Source organism: Somniosus microcephalus, chromosome 8 (genome assembly GCF_052327205.1).
Source record: "Somniosus microcephalus isolate GS21.2 chromosome 8, FLI_Smic_1.0, whole genome shotgun sequence".
Lineage (NCBI taxonomy): Eukaryota > Metazoa > Chordata > Chondrichthyes > Squaliformes > Somniosidae > Somniosus > Somniosus microcephalus.
In genome coordinates this window covers 232565493-232583222 of record NC_140994.1, presented here as the reverse complement: position 1 = coordinate 232583222, position 17730 = coordinate 232565493, and the positions used below count along the sequence as shown (strand labels likewise).

General features: G+C 44.6%; 1 long non-coding RNA gene across 1 annotated transcript in view; it reads left to right on the top strand.

Moving 5' to 3' along the window:
• LOC147114150 (uncharacterized) overlaps window positions 1–17730 on the top strand; it is a 526828-nt gene that overhangs the window by 155092 nt on the left and 354006 nt on the right. The window contains exon 3 of the long non-coding RNA XR_015079159.1: window positions 10035–10149. This is a non-coding gene — a long non-coding RNA (uncharacterized LOC147114150). The remainder of the gene's footprint in view (window positions 1–10034; window positions 10150–17730) is intronic.

Sequence of the window (17730 nt, the reverse complement as noted above, 5' to 3'; positions counted from 1 at the left end):
CTGTGAGTGGAGAGTTGCGCTATTTGCCCAACTTCCGCCCGCTGAATGCTGTAAGGCCTGCTTTTACCAGCATGAGAGTTTAAAAAAATAGAAAAATAAAATATTATCATGCATTTATATGTTAAAAACCCATCCAATAAGGTAAGTTTATTTTAGCCCCATTAAAACATATACATTTTTTAAAATTTAAATTATTTAATTAAATGGCATTTTAATTAATTTTAAATATGTAATTAAAAAAAAATTATTTCATGTGTTCGTGTATTTTTTAAGTGATCCCCATTCATACTTATGAGAGTTCCGTAAGTATGCAATTCCCATAAGTATGAATGGGGATTCCCTTCTTTTATTGGTTGGTCCGGCCCACATGATCCCAGGGGCACTTGTGAACCGCATGCGCTCCTGGGATACATGCGCCACTGCCCGCGTGGACCTGGAGAGGTCCAGGATCGCAAGCCTCCATACCTCCCGGGTCACCAGGTACATTCGTAGATTTTTAACAGGTCGGAGGCATCTGCAAATTTATAAATTGTGGTTTTGATTCCAAAGTCTAAATCGTTAATATAAATTCTGACTAAAAGTGGTCCCAGCACAGATCCTTGTGGAACACCACTTCCCACTTTCTGCCACTCTGAATAGCTACCTTTTATCCCTAATCTCTGCTTTCTGTCTTGAAGCCAGCTAGTTATCCATCCTCCAATCACAAATTTTGGGCCATTATATTTTTGGTTTCTAGATGTTCTTCTATTTTGTCCTTTAGTAGGGATTCCATTATTTTACCTACCACTGATGTTAAGCTGATTGGTCTATAGTTCCCTGGAAATGTTCTATCTCCCTTTTTAAATATAGGCATTATATTAGCTATCTGCCAGTCCTCTAACACTGCACCTTGTTCTAACAAATTACTAAATATGTGTAGTAATGCCTCTGCAGTAAGGTCCCGCATAAGAGATTAGCGTGCAAAATTAAGGCACATGGGATTGGGGGCAAGGTATTGACTTGGATAGAGAACTGGTTGGTGGATAGAAAGCAGAGAGTTGGAATAAATAGGTCATTTTCCGAGTGGCAGGCAGTGACTAGTGGGGTACCGCAAGGATTGGTCCTAGGACCCCAGCTGTTCACAATATACATTAATGATCTGGACGAGGGAATTGGATTTAATATCTCCAAATTTGCAGACGACACAAAGCTGGGTGGGAGGGTATGCTGTGAGGAGGATGTCGTGAAACTCCAGTACGATTTGGACAGGTTGGGTGATTGGGCAGAAACATGGCAAATGCACTATAATGTGGATAAATGTGAGGTTATCCACTTTGGTGGCAAAAACAGGAAGGCAGATTATTATTTGAATGGCAATAGATTGGGAGAAGGGGAAGTGCAAAGAGACCTGGGTGTTCTTGTGCACCAGTCGCTGAAGGTAAGCATGCAGGTGCAGCAGGCGGTTAAGAAGGCAAATGGTATGTTGGCCTTCGTAGCAAGAGGGTTCGAGTACAGGAACAAGGATGTCTTGCTGCAGTTGTACAGGGCCTTGGTGAGACCGCACCTTGAGTATTGTGTGCAGTTTTGTCGCCTTATCTATGGAAGGACGTTATTGCCATGGAAGGAGTGCAGCGAAGATTGACCAGGCTGATACCTGGGATGGCAGGAATGACGTATGAGGAGAGATTGTGTCGATTGGGCTTATACTCACTGGAGTTTAGAAGATTGAGAGGGGATCTCATTGAAACCTATAAAATTTTGTCAAGCCTGGACAGACTAGATGCAGGAAGGATGTTTCCGGTGGTCGGGGAGTCCAGAACCAGGGGTCATAGTCTAAGGATAAGGGGTAAGCCATTTAGGACTGAAATGAGGAGGAATTTCTTCACCCAGAGAGTGGTGAACCTGTAGAATTCTCTGCTACAGAGGGTGGTGGAGGCCAGTTCATTAAATATATTTAAAAAAGAGTTGGATATATTTCTTAAGGCTACAGGGATCAAGGGATATGGGGAGAAGGCAGGGACAGGGTACTGAATTTGGATGATCAGCCATGATCTCATTGAATGGCGGAGCAGGCTTGAAGGGCCGAATGGCCTACTCCTGCTCCTATCTTCTATGTTTCTATGTTTCTATGCTATCTTGTCCCTAGATTCTTTTAAAATGCGCGGATGTAATCCATCCGGACCAGGGGTTTTATCCTCTTTTGGTTTGATCAGTTTATTTAATATTTCTCCTCTTTTTATTTTAAATGAAGTTATCACATTTCTAATCTCATCATCCGATGTCATGTCCACCTGTTCTGTCTCCTTGGTAAATACTGAAGCAAAGTAATTATTTAATATTTCTGCCATCTTGCTATTGCTGCCTGTGATATTATCCTGTCCATCCCTTAGTGGCCCTATTCACATCCCAACTTTCCTTTTTTTATTTATGTGCCTGTAATATATTTTACTATTTTGTTTTATGTTCCTTGATAATTTAATTTCATAGTTCCTTTTTGCCTTTCTAAATGCTTTTTTGACTTCGCTCCTAATCTTTTTGTATTCTCACTTGTCATTACCTCCCCTGCTCTCCATGTATTTAGTGTATGCCTCTTTCCTTACCCTCAATTTTTCCCTTATGTCTTTATTCATCCATGGTGTCTCATTCGTGTTTATATTTTTCCTGGACTCTGTTGAACACCGTTTTAAATATTTCCCACAGCTGTTCTGCATCATTGTTTGCCAATATTGTTGTCCATTTTATTTTCCCAAGTTCTATTCTCAACCCGGCAAAATCGGCTTTTCTCCAATCTATTACCCTGGTCTTCGTCATACTTATGTCCTTCTCAATTATTATCTTAAATCGTATTATATGTTGGTAATATTGCCTAGATGTTCCCCTAATTTTACTTCTTTTATCTGCTCTGGTTCATTCCCCATTACTAGATCCAATAGCAAATCCTCCCTTGTTGGGCTTCTTATATATTGGGTTAGAAAGGAGTCCTGTACACATTGCATGAACTCCACTCGCTTATCCCCTTTACCTACCTGCAGGACATTCTGAAGTGGGAGGGTGAACAGACAGAGGTCATGGTCCATATCGGTACCAACGACATAGGTAGAAAGAGGGATGAGGTCCTGCAAGCAGAATATAGGGAGCTAGGAAATAAATTAAAAAGCAGGACCTCAGAGGTAGTAATCTCAGGATTACTCCCAGTGCCACGTGCTAGCAAGAGCAGAAATAGGAGAATAGACCAGATGAATGCATGGCTGGAGAGATGGTGTAGGAGGGAGGAATTTAAATTCCTCAGGCATTGGGACCGATTCTGGGGAAGGTGGGACCTGTACAAGCTGGATGGATTACAGCTCGGCAGAGCCGGGACCAATATCCTTGCAGAGGGGTTTGCTAGTACTGTTGGGAAGGATTTAAACTAGTTTGTCAGGGGGCTGGGAACCTAAGTGTGGGCCCAGAATGGAGAGAAACAAAGCTGGAAGTTAGAAAAGTAGTCAGCAAAATTAGTAGGGAGCAGAAACAAAGGCCAACAGTAAAGAGGGTCAAAGTGCAGAAAAATATTAAACAGGCAAAATTGAAGGCACTATATCTAAATGCACATAGCATTCTCAACAGGGTGGATGAATTAATGACACTAATAGAAGTAAATGGGTATGATGTAATTGCCATTACAGAGACATGGTTGCAGGGTAACCAAAGCTGGGAACTGAATGTTCCAGGGTACTCAACATTTAGGAAGGACAGACAAAAAGGAAAAGGAGGTGGCGTAGCGCTGTTAAAAGGGATGAGATTGGAACGGTAGAGATAAAAGATCTTGGCTCGGCAGATCGTGATGTAGAACTGGAATCAGTTTGGGTGGAGCTAAGAAACAGCAAAGGGTGGAAAACATTGGTGGGAGTTGTGTATAGGCCACCAAACTGTAGTGGTAATGTAGGGCACAGTATCAATCAAGAAATTGGAAGTGCATGTAACAAGAGCAATACGGTAATCATGGGGGACTTTAATCTACATATTAACTGGGCAAATCAAATTACCACGAATGGTGTGGAGGACGAATTCTTGGAATGCATGCGAGATGGTTTCCTGGATCAGTATGTGGAGGAACCAAGCAGGGAACAGGCTATTCTGGATCTGGTACTGTGTAATGAGAAAGGGCTAATCAATAATCTTGTGGTAAAGGGGCCTTTAGGGACAAGTGACCATAATATGATTGAATTTTACATTAAGTTTGAGAGTGATGTAATCCAATCTGAAACTAAGGTTTCAATCTAAACAGAGGAAACTACAAGGGTATGAGGGACAAGTTGGCCATGGTAGATTGGGAGACTACACTAACAGGTATGAAGGTGGACATACAATGGCTAACATTCAAGGAAATAATGCATAATTTGCAACAAACATATATTCCTCTAGGCATAAAAACCCAAAAGGAAAAGTGATCCAACCATGGCTAACAAAAGAAATTAAAGCTAGTATTAAGTCAAAGGAGGAAGCTTATAAAGTTGCCAGAAAAAGTGGTCAGCCTGAGGATTGGGATCTTTTTAGAAATCAGCAAAGGGGGACCAAGGAATTGATAAAGAAAGGGAAAATGGAATATGAGCATAAACTAGCGAAAAATATAAAATGGATTGTAAAAGCTTCTATAGGTATGTGAAAAAGAAAAGACTGGCGAAGGTAAATGTAGGTCCTTTACAGTCAGAGACAGGAGAATTTATAATGGGGAATGAGGAAATGGCAGAGAAATTAAATAAATACTTTGTTTCTATCTTCACGGAGGAGGACACAAAAAATCTCCCAGAAATACGAGAAAACCAAGGGTGTGGCGAGAATGAGGAACTTAAAAAGATTATTATTAGTAAAAAAACAGTACTAGCAAAATTAATGGGACTAAAAGTCAATAAATCTCAAGGACCGGATGACCTACATCCTAGGGTTTTGAAAGAGGTGGTCATTGAGATAGTGGACGCATTGGTTGTCATCTTCCAAAATTCTATAGATTCTGAAATGGTTCCTACAGATTGGAGGATAGCAAATGTAACCCCACTATTTAAGAAAGGAGGGAGAGAGAAAACGGGGAACTACAGACCTGTTAGCCTCTCATCAGTAGTTGGGAAAATGCTGGAATCTATTATAAAGGATGCAATAACTGGGCACTTAGAAAACTAATCGTAAGTTTGGGTAGAGTCAACATGGATTTATGAAAAGGAAATCTTGTTTAACAAACCTATTGGAGTTCTTTGAGGATGTAACTAGTGGAGTAGACAAAGGGGACCTGGTAGATGTGGTATATTTGGATTTCAGAAGGCCGTTGATAAGGTCCCGCACAAGAGATTGGTGAACAAAATTAGGGCACATGGAATTGGGAGTAATGTACTAGCATGGATTGAGAATTGGTTAACAGACAGAAAACAAAGAGTAGGGATAAACAAGTCTTTTTCAGGGTGGCAGGCTGTGACTAGTGGGGTACCGAAAGGATCGGTGCTTGGGCCCCAGCTATTCACAATCTATATCAATGATTTGGATGAGGGGACTAAATGTAACATTTCCAAATTTGCTGACGATACAAAGCTAGGTGGCAGTGTCAGTTGTGAAGAGGATGTGAAGAGACTTCAACGGGATCTCAACAGGCTCAGTGAGTGGGCGAGAACATGGCAGCTGGAATATAATGTGGATAAATGTGAAGTTATCCACTTTGGTAGAAAAAACAGAAAGGCAGAGTATTTCCTAAATGGTGAAAGATTGGGGAATGCAGATGCTCAAAGGGACCTGGGTGTCCTTGTATATGAGTCACTGAAAGTGAATGTGCAGGTGCAGCAAGCCATTAGGAAGGCAAATGGTATGCTGACCTTCATTACAAGAGGATTTGAGTACAGGAGTAAAGAAGTCTTACTCCATTATATAGGGCCTTGGTGAGACCACACCTGGAGTACTGTGTACAATTTTGGTCTCCTTACCTAAGGAAGGATATACTTGCCATAGAGGGAGTGCAACAAAGGTTCACGAGATTGATTCCTGGGATGGCGGGACTGTCATATGAGAAGAGATTGAGTAAACTAGACCTATATGCTCTTGAATTCAGACGATTAAGAGGGGATCTCATTGAAGCATACAAAAATATTACAGGGCTTGATAGGGTGGATGCTGGGAGAATATTTCCCTTGGCTGGGGAGTCTAGAACCAGGGGCCTAAGCCTCAGGATAAAGGGTAGGCCATTCAGGACTGAGATGAGAAGAAAATTCTTCACACAGAGGGTGGTGAATCTTTGGAATTCTCTACCCCAGAGGGCTGTGGAGGCCCAGTCACTGGGTATATTCAAAACAGAAGTCGACAGATTTCTGACTATGGTGATAGGGCTGGTGAATGGAGTTGAGGCAGAAGATCAGCCATGATCTCATTGAATGGCGGAGCAGGCTCGAAGGGCCAAATGGCCTACTCCTGCTCCTATTTCTTATGCTCTTATGTTCTTATGTACCTCTTCTGGCCAATTAATATCGGGGTAGTTGAAATCCCCCATGATTATTATTTTATGTTTTTACTCATTTCACTAATTTGTCTGCATTTTTCTTCCTCCACCTCCCTGCCACTATTAGATGGTCTGTAGACTACACCTATGAGCGTGATTGATCCTTTATTATCTTTTTATCTCTATCCACATGGATTCTATTTTTATCTTGCTGATAGCTGCATCACTTTTTTCTACTGCCATTATGTTATCCCTAATAAATACAGCTACTCCACCTCCTTTTTTTCCCTCTCTATCTTTTCTAAATATGTTATACCCTGCAATGTTTAATTCCTAATTTTTCTGTAGCCATGTCTCAGTAATCCCTACTATGTCTGGTTCCTCACAATGTATTACTGCCTCCAGTTCCCCTGTTTTATTATGGACATTGTATGCATTGCTGTACAGACAGTTTAACTCATTTTAATAGCAGTTCCTCTCACTTTATTGTTAACCATCTTTTTACACTCCTGTTCTATAACTCTATTTATTCCCTGGCCATCAATGTCCTCTCTTACTTTATTCTTTCCTATGCTCTCCTTTCCTGTTTTGTTTATATTTAGGCTGGTTTCATTTGTGGAGCTGGGAAAGAATGAGTTAGAGTAGGACATGATACAGCGAAACTTGATTTTTTTTATAGCACAGCAAGAATTGAGGGAGTAAGAATAGTGTGTGCAATGGCATATCTGAAGCTTTGGAGAAAGTAAAGGAAAGTTTAACTATCCTCAACAATATAAATAGTTGTATGGAGATTTGAGAGAAGCATCATCTATCAGACAACAGCTGTTGCCAAGCACTTCAATTCCTAACTGACTGGATAAATAGGAACTCCATCACCTGTTATTGGAAATGTTTCATTGGACGTGACACCAAAATCATTATTTATAACTCTATCATTGAAATGTGGGATGGATGTTCAGAATTAAATGTCGCTACCTGTAGATTGAGGCAATACACATGCAAATTTCATCATTTAATTTTTTTACAGATACAATAAAATGTAGCAGCTGTATATAATTTATGTAACTACCAGCCATTTTAGTCTGGAGTGGGGGATGGAGTATCTACTTCCATTTGGTAAATGGACTGGAATGTAAGTATAGCAACAATGAGTGGATGGGTGGGATGCAGGTTCAGTTTTTTCACTCTGCTGAATTAAGAACATAAACAGATAAGAAATAGGAGCAGGAGTAGGCCATACGCCCCTCGAACTTGCTCCGCCATTCAATAGGATCATGGCTGATCTTCTATCTCAACTCCACTATCCCGCACTATCTCCATATTCCTTGATTCCCTTAGTGTTCAAAAATCTATCGATCTCAATCTTCAATATACTCAAAGACTGAGCATCCACAGCCTAATGGAGACCCTGTGTGCCTGTTGGTGCCCTCCAATACTAACCCATTTGGTCTATCTTTGCTCATCTATATAGAAAAATGTACAGTCCCCTAACACAGCAACCAACTGTCTCTTCGGTCACTCTAGCTTTTCAGCCTCCCTTGCTCTACTTGGAAGAACATTCCAAATGTTATTCACTCTTTGCATCTCCTACAACATTGTCTATTGCTTGTACCCTGACATGCTCTCAGATAATGCATTTTCTTTCATGAGTTAACAACAAAAATCGTTGCAAGGTATAAGATCTGCCTCGTCCCAGGTACAAGATGACATTCAAATGACATTTGAATATCCCATTGTTTTCACCGGGAAAGCAAATTATAAATTTGAGCTGCCTCTGTGAGCAAATCAATCAACAAATTAGAGTCCCAAGCTTAAAGAATAAATTACAAAATGAAACTAAATAAAACCAATAGACTAACAGATGCATCAGGCAAAAATTACTGACTGAAATCAAGTTCTGCAGCCTCAGGCTGATTGTGGATAGTCCTTGTCCACACAATCCGCCTCAGTCATATAACTACATCTCCATCAATAATCTGTTGCCAGGCATGGAAAGTGAAGTGTGGAGGCCAAGAGAATGAAATCCATTGAATGCAGTTAGTATACCTGATAGATGTGTTAGAGACTGTAGTAGCATTCTTTACCAATATTAATTTACAACTGAGGCTGTCTACATGGGATTTCATTGTATTGTTGCGTCTCCTTAGGGAGGCCGCATTGACTAAAATCTTCTTCACTGTGACATGTGGAAAAGTGAGCCTGCCTTGAGCATCTTCGGTTTTCCATGACACATCAGTATCCTTCATTGATTATGTACGTAGGATTAATTATGCTGTCAGTTAACGTATTTACATCTTTAGACATTGCATTGGCTTGATTAGTTTAATACGGTCAGCATCCGCCCCGACTGTTCAGCAGTTTGCTTTTCCTAATCACCAGAGGAAGGATGTATTATTTGTGATTTAAATTATAGTCATAAAATTGGATGGGGAAACAAATTCTCAGCCTTAGTCATTTAACTGACAAAAAAATTATCTTGCAGTATTGAACTGTCTGAAACTCTCTTTCCTTTAGAGCTTGTTATCTGACCCAGAGAAATCTCAAATCTAAATTACTAGTGCCACATTTGAAAAATTCTGACAAGTAATAGAGCAGTTATTAATGTTGTAATAGTTGATGATGTGGAATCCTGGATGTCCATCTTCAACCACCTCCCGTGTTGTAAATGGACTTCTTTGTTACTAGAAACATTAGGAACAAGAGGCAGCACGGTGGCATAGTGGTTAGCACTGTTGCCTCACAGCGCCAGAGACCCGGGTTCGAATCCGGCCTCGGGTGACTGTCTGTGTGGAGTTTGCACATTCTCCCCGTGTTTGCGTGGGTTTCCTCCGGGTGCTCCGGTTTCCTCCCACAGTCCAAAGATGTGCGGGTTAGGTTGATTGGCCATGATAAATTGACCCTTAGTGTTAGGGGATTAAATACGTGGGGTTACATGTTGGTGTAGGGGTTACGGGGAATCGGGTGGGATATGTGTCGGTGCAGGCTCGATGGGCCGAAATGGCCTCTATCTGCATTGTGGGGTTTCTGTGATTTCTGTGATTTCTGTGAAGAGTAGGCCATTCAGCTCCTCGGGCCTGTTCCCCATTCAATTAGATAATGGTTGATCTGCATCACAACTCCATTTAGCGGCTTTTGCACCATATCCCTTGATACCCTCACCGAACAAAAATCTATCTCAGTCTTGAAACCGCCAATTGTCCTACACAGCCTTTTGCACTGGTGTCGCAGCCAGAGCTGTCAACATTGGGAAAATATTAGGAGTGAGATAAAGAAAAAACTGAGGCCGATTGCAAACCTATATAAATAAAGTGTCAGCTTGGCTCAGTTGATAGCAATCTGACCTCTGAGTTCAAGCCCCACTCCAGGACCTGAGCACACAATATAAGCTGCCACTCCAGTGCCATGCTACCGTGTCAGAGATACTGTCTTTCAGATGAGATGTTAATCCAAGTCTGCTGGTTCAGTTCACTGTAAAAAATCCCATGGCACTATTCAAGGAAGAACAGAGGACTTCTCCCAGTGTCCTGGCCAACATTTATCCCTCAATCAACAACACCAAAACAGAGCTGAACTGGTCATTTACCTCATTTTCTATTTGTAGGACCTTGCTGTGCACAAACTGGCTGCTGCGTTTGCCTCCTGAACAACAGTGACTAAGGTTCAAAGAATTAACTATTGGCTGTGAAGCACTTCGATATGCTCTGAGGACGGGCAAGGTAATTTATAAATACAGGTTCTTTCTTCTTTCTATATTTATTATTTGCTGATCTTGCACCAGAGATTTTGCAGAACAAAACCTTGCACCTTATTGTTATTGCATCTTCTTTTGTTGTTTGTACTATGCTTGTCTTAATCCCTGTGCCTCGGGTGTTCCTGCACCATGCATATAAGATTCGAATTTACCTGCCAATTTCCATTATCCAATGGGACTCAATGACAGATAAAGAAAGTTCCATGGCAGGTTATATTTTTAACACAAAAATAATTTGACTTGATAGGTTTGTACAGGTCAAGTTTCAGTCATGCACCTCACTTTACCTGTTCAACGCATGACCTCTTGCAGAAACAGAGGGAGTTAGCATTCAAGGACTGAATTTTAGTAAGCAGGACATTAGCCGTCAGGGCTTGGTTGCCACATTACATTTAGCACGCTGCCTTTTCACCAGGTGTTGAATCCAACTCCGCCTGATGGAACTGAATCGGGGGTAATTTTAACTTAACGCACCCGTTGGGAAACTGATGAGACCGGGCGCATCCCTGGTTTTACACCCCACCCGAGTTTACTCTCCATTCAAGTCAATGGAGAGTAATATTGGACAATGTGTAAAACTGCCGCTCCACCCTATCTCGTGGGTTTCCCGATGGGAGAGTTAGGTTAAAGTTGCCCCCAAAGTTTCCTCACACTTAGGGGGGAATTTTTCAGGGGGTCAGCGGGCACGTTTGGTAATGGGTCGGGTGAGGAAATAAAACATTTCTGACAGTGGGCCAGGAGCCCGCTGTCAACCCGCCACCATACTAGATTCCCAGATGTTGTGTCTGTCAGCGCTGAACAGACCCAACACCAAACGGCGGGCGAGGCAATTTAAGTCATTAAGATCTTGTTAACAGCCTGTTAAAGAGAATTTTGAGCTCACCGTAACATTTTATGAGGTTGTCCATGGGTTCCATGCTGCTCGGGGATCACGTCAGGTAAGCAAGTCAGGAGCTGTGTCACCATGAAATGACCTCTTTACTTGACAGCTGCAAATGTGCTATAAAAGCTCCCATCTCACAGCTTTTCACTTTCCAAGCTCAGAAGGTGTTGCTTACTGCATTTGGAAGACAGATTCAGCTTTATGCAGGTTGCAAGTGTTTGGAGTAAATTCTCTATCCAGTGTCACCTCATTGGAACAACCTCTCTCACCATTGACAGATCGCTTCTGTCATCTCAAGTTCACCTGCCATCTATTACATCAGCATCGGTGCCCTTGAAACTATTCCCCTTGGTCCTCAGAATCCCACCACAATCAGCCCCAACACCAGCAGCACCAAGCACACCAGCAGTACCAACAACAACACCAACCTTTTCCACAATCAACTGATATTGCACAGGACACAGGACATAAGCACCCGACCCTTGTGTGTTGTTAGTTGGTATGATTGGACTAGGATGAGGGTGAGTGTGAGCTGGGGAAGTGATAATGTAGATAGAGAGGGATGGGTGGAGGTGCAAGGTAAGTTGGTGTGAGTAAGGATGTGCAGGAGTAGGGTATGGAAGGCAGCGTGATGTGGACGTGATGAGTGGCACAGCAGGATGAGGTTGAGTGTGGCTTTGCAGTAACATTTCATGATCTACTGAGATCATTCAAAAGCTTGCAGCACTGCAGCCTAGTCCTCCTGACCACACCCCTGTTTGTGTCCTCTTGTGCAATGCGCAACCAGGCTATGTTGATCTCCTGGGGAGGTCTTTTCCGCCCATTGGAGGGGAAGAAAACCTCCGTGCAAGCATATGGAGGGAGTCATGGGAGAACTTGGGTGCAGCCGTGCACCTCTGTGCAGTGCTTGTCAGTGTTTGCCGCACCTCAATGCTGTAGAACACTGACAGCACAACTGTCAAAATAAATTTGCGCATGGTCCCTTTAAGGAAACTGGCTGATGACGCGTCATCAAATGACGTCATCAAACCCGCTTCCTTCAATTGGCCGGGAAACATGCTGGGCAGGCTTAACAAGCCCAATCATCATAAAATCACTTTGGATAGTGGGCTGGAGACAGCAGCAAGGTCGAGACCCGCCACCGACCCCGGCTGCACCGGTCCTTTAGAGGTAGGGGAAATCGCGGCCTTAATGTCTTTAAGTGTCCCCAAGTAAAATAAATTTAGGAGAATATGAGCATAGTTCCGGGAGAAGCTTACAGTGGAAAGCTGTTCATAATTTGGCATCAATGCTAAGTTTGTAGTATTCGATCATGATGTTGGGTGCTTGGTTGGGTAAGCGCTGGAGGGACTAGAGCTTGAGTGACCTGAATAAGCTTTCCTTCCCTTGACTTTTTCTTGACATTAAGTGTTCCAATGCAGTTTAAATAGAAATGTCACATTGAGGTAAGGAGGTGGATGCTCTTCTGAAGTTGGAGTGCAGAAATTGTATTGGGGCACATTTTGGAATGGGTTATTCCTGCGTTTATCAGGAAGTTGATGAATTCCAAATATTCTCAAAAAGGATGACAACACCCCTTGTAAGTACAACATTTTCAAAAGTAGCCATGAGACGCCAATAATAGAGGGTTGCTTTGCAGTAATGGGCAGTAACCCAATGGGAATTTCAGAATATAAGAAATATGAAGAACGCTTGAGAAATGAGAAAGGACAACATTTGTGCTCGAGTAGGTGGTTCCCAGCCATCTGACGATGTGGCCCAAAAGTTTCCATTAAAAATAGATAATTATAAAACTATTGAGCCAGCTTGAGTTGGGATGATCTCATTGCTTCACCTGTGTGATATCATTGGCTTCATTAAGTGTTCATGGAAACTCCATATTCACCCACATCAATGCCCCAACCCCAGGCAGAAACAATGAACTTCCAGACAATTTTACAAGCAGGAGTTTAATACACATTCCTCATAAGTTCCCAGCACTCGGACATTATCGAGTCACTGCTGTAAAAATGTGCCCACATAATATTGTAGGCAGCAGTTTCTAAGGGGGGAAAATTCGGTTGGTTAGCGCCTCCGGGGGCGCTAACGGGGCACTAGGAACTTAGCGCCTGAGCGCAGCGATTTTAGCGCTGCTCGAGAAATTGACCTGTCATTTTGTGGTGGCTCTAAACACTGCCACCACGATCTCCTGCGCCTGCAGATTGTGACATCATGCAAGCGTGCAACGCCCTGGTAGCGCCCCAGACCAGAAATTGATTCGCGCCCCCTGCCTTAGCGCCTGCCGCTAGGAACGACAGTTAGAGTGGAACGTTTTCAAGTCGGGAAGGGGCTGGGGGAGCGCTATTTAAAGGCGTGCACTTCCTGCTTTTTCTTGTCGGCAAAACTTTTGGTACACGCAGGTTGAGAGAGAGAGAGTCATCTGGAGAGTTAACGCTGTCCTAATGAGTTTTGGTTCTCAGCACCAATTTTGAGGTTCCTATTTATCTGAGCTTCATATTTGGCACATTTATAAGATTTTATGGGGGCTGTAGTAACTCGGGCCATCGTCCTCCAGTTTCACCTTTGGAGGCAGCAGAGGCGCAGAGAGAGAGTGACAAATGTGGCCAGAGGGAGGAGGGCCAACAGGCCTCTGCACAGGAGCCCTTACCCTCCCAGGGTATTCCTGGACCAATTCTCCTACATTCATTTGTCCAAGGAGCAGTGTTTCAGAAGGCTACGCTTCAGCAAGGAGGTGGTCACTGAGCACTGCCGCCTCCTGCAACCAGATCTGTAGCCTCAGCTCAGGACCAGGACATCTCTGCCAGTGGCAGTGAAGGAGATGTGGCTCTGAATTTCTATGCCGGCGGCTCCTTCCAGGCTTCAACTGGGGACATAGCGAATATCTCCCAGTTCGCTGTCCATTGCTGCATCCGATAGTGACAAATGCTTTTTACAAAAGGAGAAGGCAGTACATCTCTTTCCCCGTGTCCTGGGACAAACAGCGTGAACACGCATGTGGCTTTGCTAGGATAGTGGGTTTCCCCATGGTTCAGGGCGCCATTGACTGCACGCATGTGGCATTGCGGGCACCTCATGAAAATGCAGAGTTGTTCCGCAACCGCAAAGGCTTCCACTCTCTGAACGTCCAGTTGGTCTGTGATCACAGACAGCACATCCTCGCCGTCAATGCCTGCTATCCTGGCAGCAGCCACAATGCTTTTATCCTGTGCCAGACTGGTGTCCCAGACCTCTTCCCACCACCGCGTCAACCTAGTGGATGGCTCCTCGGGAACAAGGGTTATCCACTCTGCACCTGGCTGATTACACCGCTCTGTAACCCCAACACTTCTGCTGAGCTGCACTACAATGATAGCCATGGTGCAACCAGGAATCGCATTGAGCAGATGATTGGCATCTTGAAACAATGGTTCTGGTGTCTTGACCACTCTGGAGGAGCCCTGCAGTACTCTCCCGAGCGAGTCTCGCTTTTCATTGTTGTGTGCTGCATGCTTCACAACCTTGCAATTATGAGGAACCAGCCATTGCCACCAGGGATTGGTGCACCACCTCAGGAGGAGGAGGAGGAGGAAGAGGAGGAGGAGGAGTAGGAGGAGGAGGCGGAGGAGGAGGATGAAGAGGAGGATCAGCAGCACCAACGTGGGAGGGAGGCGGTCAATGTTGCCACTGCAAGGGCCGTCCGTGAACGCTTGATAAGACACTGCTTCTAATGATTGACAGAGAAGATGGCTTCTGAGCTGAAGAAGCACATCATCACAAGCATCCCGCAGCCCCTATTGCCAGGCAAACCTCCAATGAGTCAAATCAGCAAAGTTGTAAATTAACAATAACATTTTTTTTTATATTACAAACTCTGTCTTATTTATTCAGGACAAACAATTAGAAACAAACTCAGCAATTCATCAACTAACAAAACTCGTTCTCACAACATCGAGATAAGGATCAAAACAGTAACCAAATATATTAAGATGAACATCAAACTTTCTCACAAACATTCCCCCCATTCATTAATAATTTCTACTTTTCAGCCTTTGAGGGTGATCTCCATCCCCTGCACACTTCCCCCCTTCCCACCCTACTGCTCCTCCGTAATGTGGCCCCAGTGGCTGCATCAAGGCTGGTGGAAGGCTGCTGAATGTTGGATCCAGAGACTGCAGATGGCTTTGAAGGAAGCCCTGGACCAGCTCTGGGCCTGGAGGGCCCGGCTGCAGACTGCAGCCACTTTGCATGGGTGGCAGCAGTCTGGGCTGGCTGTGTTGCAGGCCGTGGCAAGTGCAATGAAGAAGTAGTGGTGGGAGCAGGATGGCTGTCATCCTGAGAGAGAACAGCACCTTCGCGCTCGACCGACACACTGCCACTCCCATGGGGCAGTACCTCAGCATCCAGAGCAATCTGCTTGAGCACAGATTGCTGGCCTGCTGTGGTACCGTGAGATCTCCGGTGGGCTGTGGGCGGCCCAGCGATGATGACAACAGTCAGCGCTTGCGTGACATCAATCTGAGACTGCATGAGAGCAGTCTGAGACTGGATGGCACCAACCAATGACTCAATTGCAGCACTAAGCCATTGCGTTGCGTCGGCCTGTGCTGCAATGGATCCTGCCACCTCACCCATTACACGTGGCATGGGCTCTGGATCCCCACGGTCTCCCTGCAATTCAACCATCCTCTGCAAGGAGGCAAGGATGGGTTCAAGGGTTTGCACACAGTTGACAGCTGTGCTGGCGGCGGACTCCTCCACACTCCTAGCCAGTGCATTCATGAGCCCAGTGTGCATGCTCAAGGCCTGCGTATTCATGGCCACGATGTTGAGGTCCTCATCTGAGTCCTGTGCAGCAGAACTCGTGTGCGCATACTCACCCTCCGGGGTGATGGCCCCCGAGCTTCCCTTTCCCCATGGCATTGCTGCATGCCGCTGGGTCCAGCAGCTTCACCCAGATCAGATCCTAACTCCCTGCTCCCCTCCAGGGAACACGTGGCCCCAGTGTCGGAAGTGTCACCCTCGGGAGACGCAGGCGGTGAGGCTCCGGCTTCCTCTTCCTCCTCCTCCGGTGCGTCGCTGTCACTGACAGGCTGAGGGGCAGGCTGGTCAGCTGGTGGTTCACTATCTGAAAGCGGGAAGGCACAAGAGTGGCTTTAGCGTGAGGGCAGGGGGCAGGAAGGGAGCAAGGAATTGAGACAGTTAGTTCGATTGAAAGTGTAGAAGGCTGGTGTTGTGAGGGAGAAGTGGTATGAGAGAGGAGAGAAAGCTGATGAACATATCATTGCTGTCCCGAAGGAGGGTCGACCTCTCCACCGGCCACGGCTCCTACAACCTGGCTCCCAATCAGTCTGTGGACTCTGACCTCCAATTCTGTGAGGGGGTGTAGGTCCGCCTGTCCTCCTCCCGTCCACTGGGTCTCTCATCGATTATGTGAAAGCTTAGCCTGCAAGAAAAAAGACAGCATGTGAGTGAGTGTGCAGCCATGTGTTTGTGAGTTTTATGAGATGGCCATAGTTGTTGGATGACTGTTGGGCATTTGGGTATTTCCAGTTTCCAGTTTCCTGGCCCCAACCGCCTCCTTTTCACTATGGACGCACAATCCCTCTGTGGTAGGTCATTGAACGTCTTCCAACACTGAGTATGTGTCCTTGGCTCCAGGCTCCTTGATGACACATGCTGGGCCACCTTCCTTCACACCCTTCGAAACTACCGGGGCAATGGTCTCCTGCCAGTCTCTGGGAAGAGCACTGCCCGTCGCCATTCAACAGCGCCAACAAGAGCCACCAATGCCTGCTCACTAAAGTGCCGAGCTCTCTCCCTGGGCCTATCCATCACTACTTTAAGCACAATGGTGCTTGCAGGCTGAGATTCAACACTGCAATGAGCAGGGTGTGGCTGGGCAGCAAAATGGACCCTCCCCTTTAAGAACTGGATGGCACCAGTCTGTCTGAGTTCCATGGTAATTGACATCGCCTGAGCTTCGGTAGCGTTCTGAGGTAGCGCCTCGCTCCCCGGTGTTAGCACCTTAAGAGAGGTGTGTAGCGCTTGATTTAGCGCTCAAATCACCTCCAGGGGCGATTGAGGTTAATTTTGTGGTCGGCGGCGATAATTAGCGCTGGGCGCTAAACTTTGTGCCCAGCCGATATTAGCGCCCAAAAATGGGCGATATCCAATTTTTCCCCCTAAGACTTTTAAAGTAATGTAATTGACTTTATGGGGAAAGTGCAGGGGAGTGGGACTAATTGGATCGCTCTTTTAAAGAGCTGGTACAGGCACGATGGGCCGAATGGCCTCCTTCTGCGTTGTCTCGTTTTATGATTCTATGATAAGAGTGACTGCAGTTAAAAACAATTAATTGGTTGTCGCTGACTTTAAGGCATTCAGAGGATGTGATAAGGTGCTTTAAGAAAAAAAGAATTTCTATTTATATAACACGCCAAAACAACAAAGCTATTTAATTATGTGAGAATTTTAGGGTTAGAAGAGGGTCAGTCAGATGAAGCCTGAAGACAAACATCCAATTGGATAGACCCGCACCATTTGGGGGAACAACCCACAGTAAGTCCCAGTAGAGTTTTGGTTTTTAAAGCCTATTTATGGGAACATTTACTTTATTTGCATGATGATACCTTACACCAAGGATTGCCATGTTAAAAAAGAAATAAATCAATGAGCAAACAAATT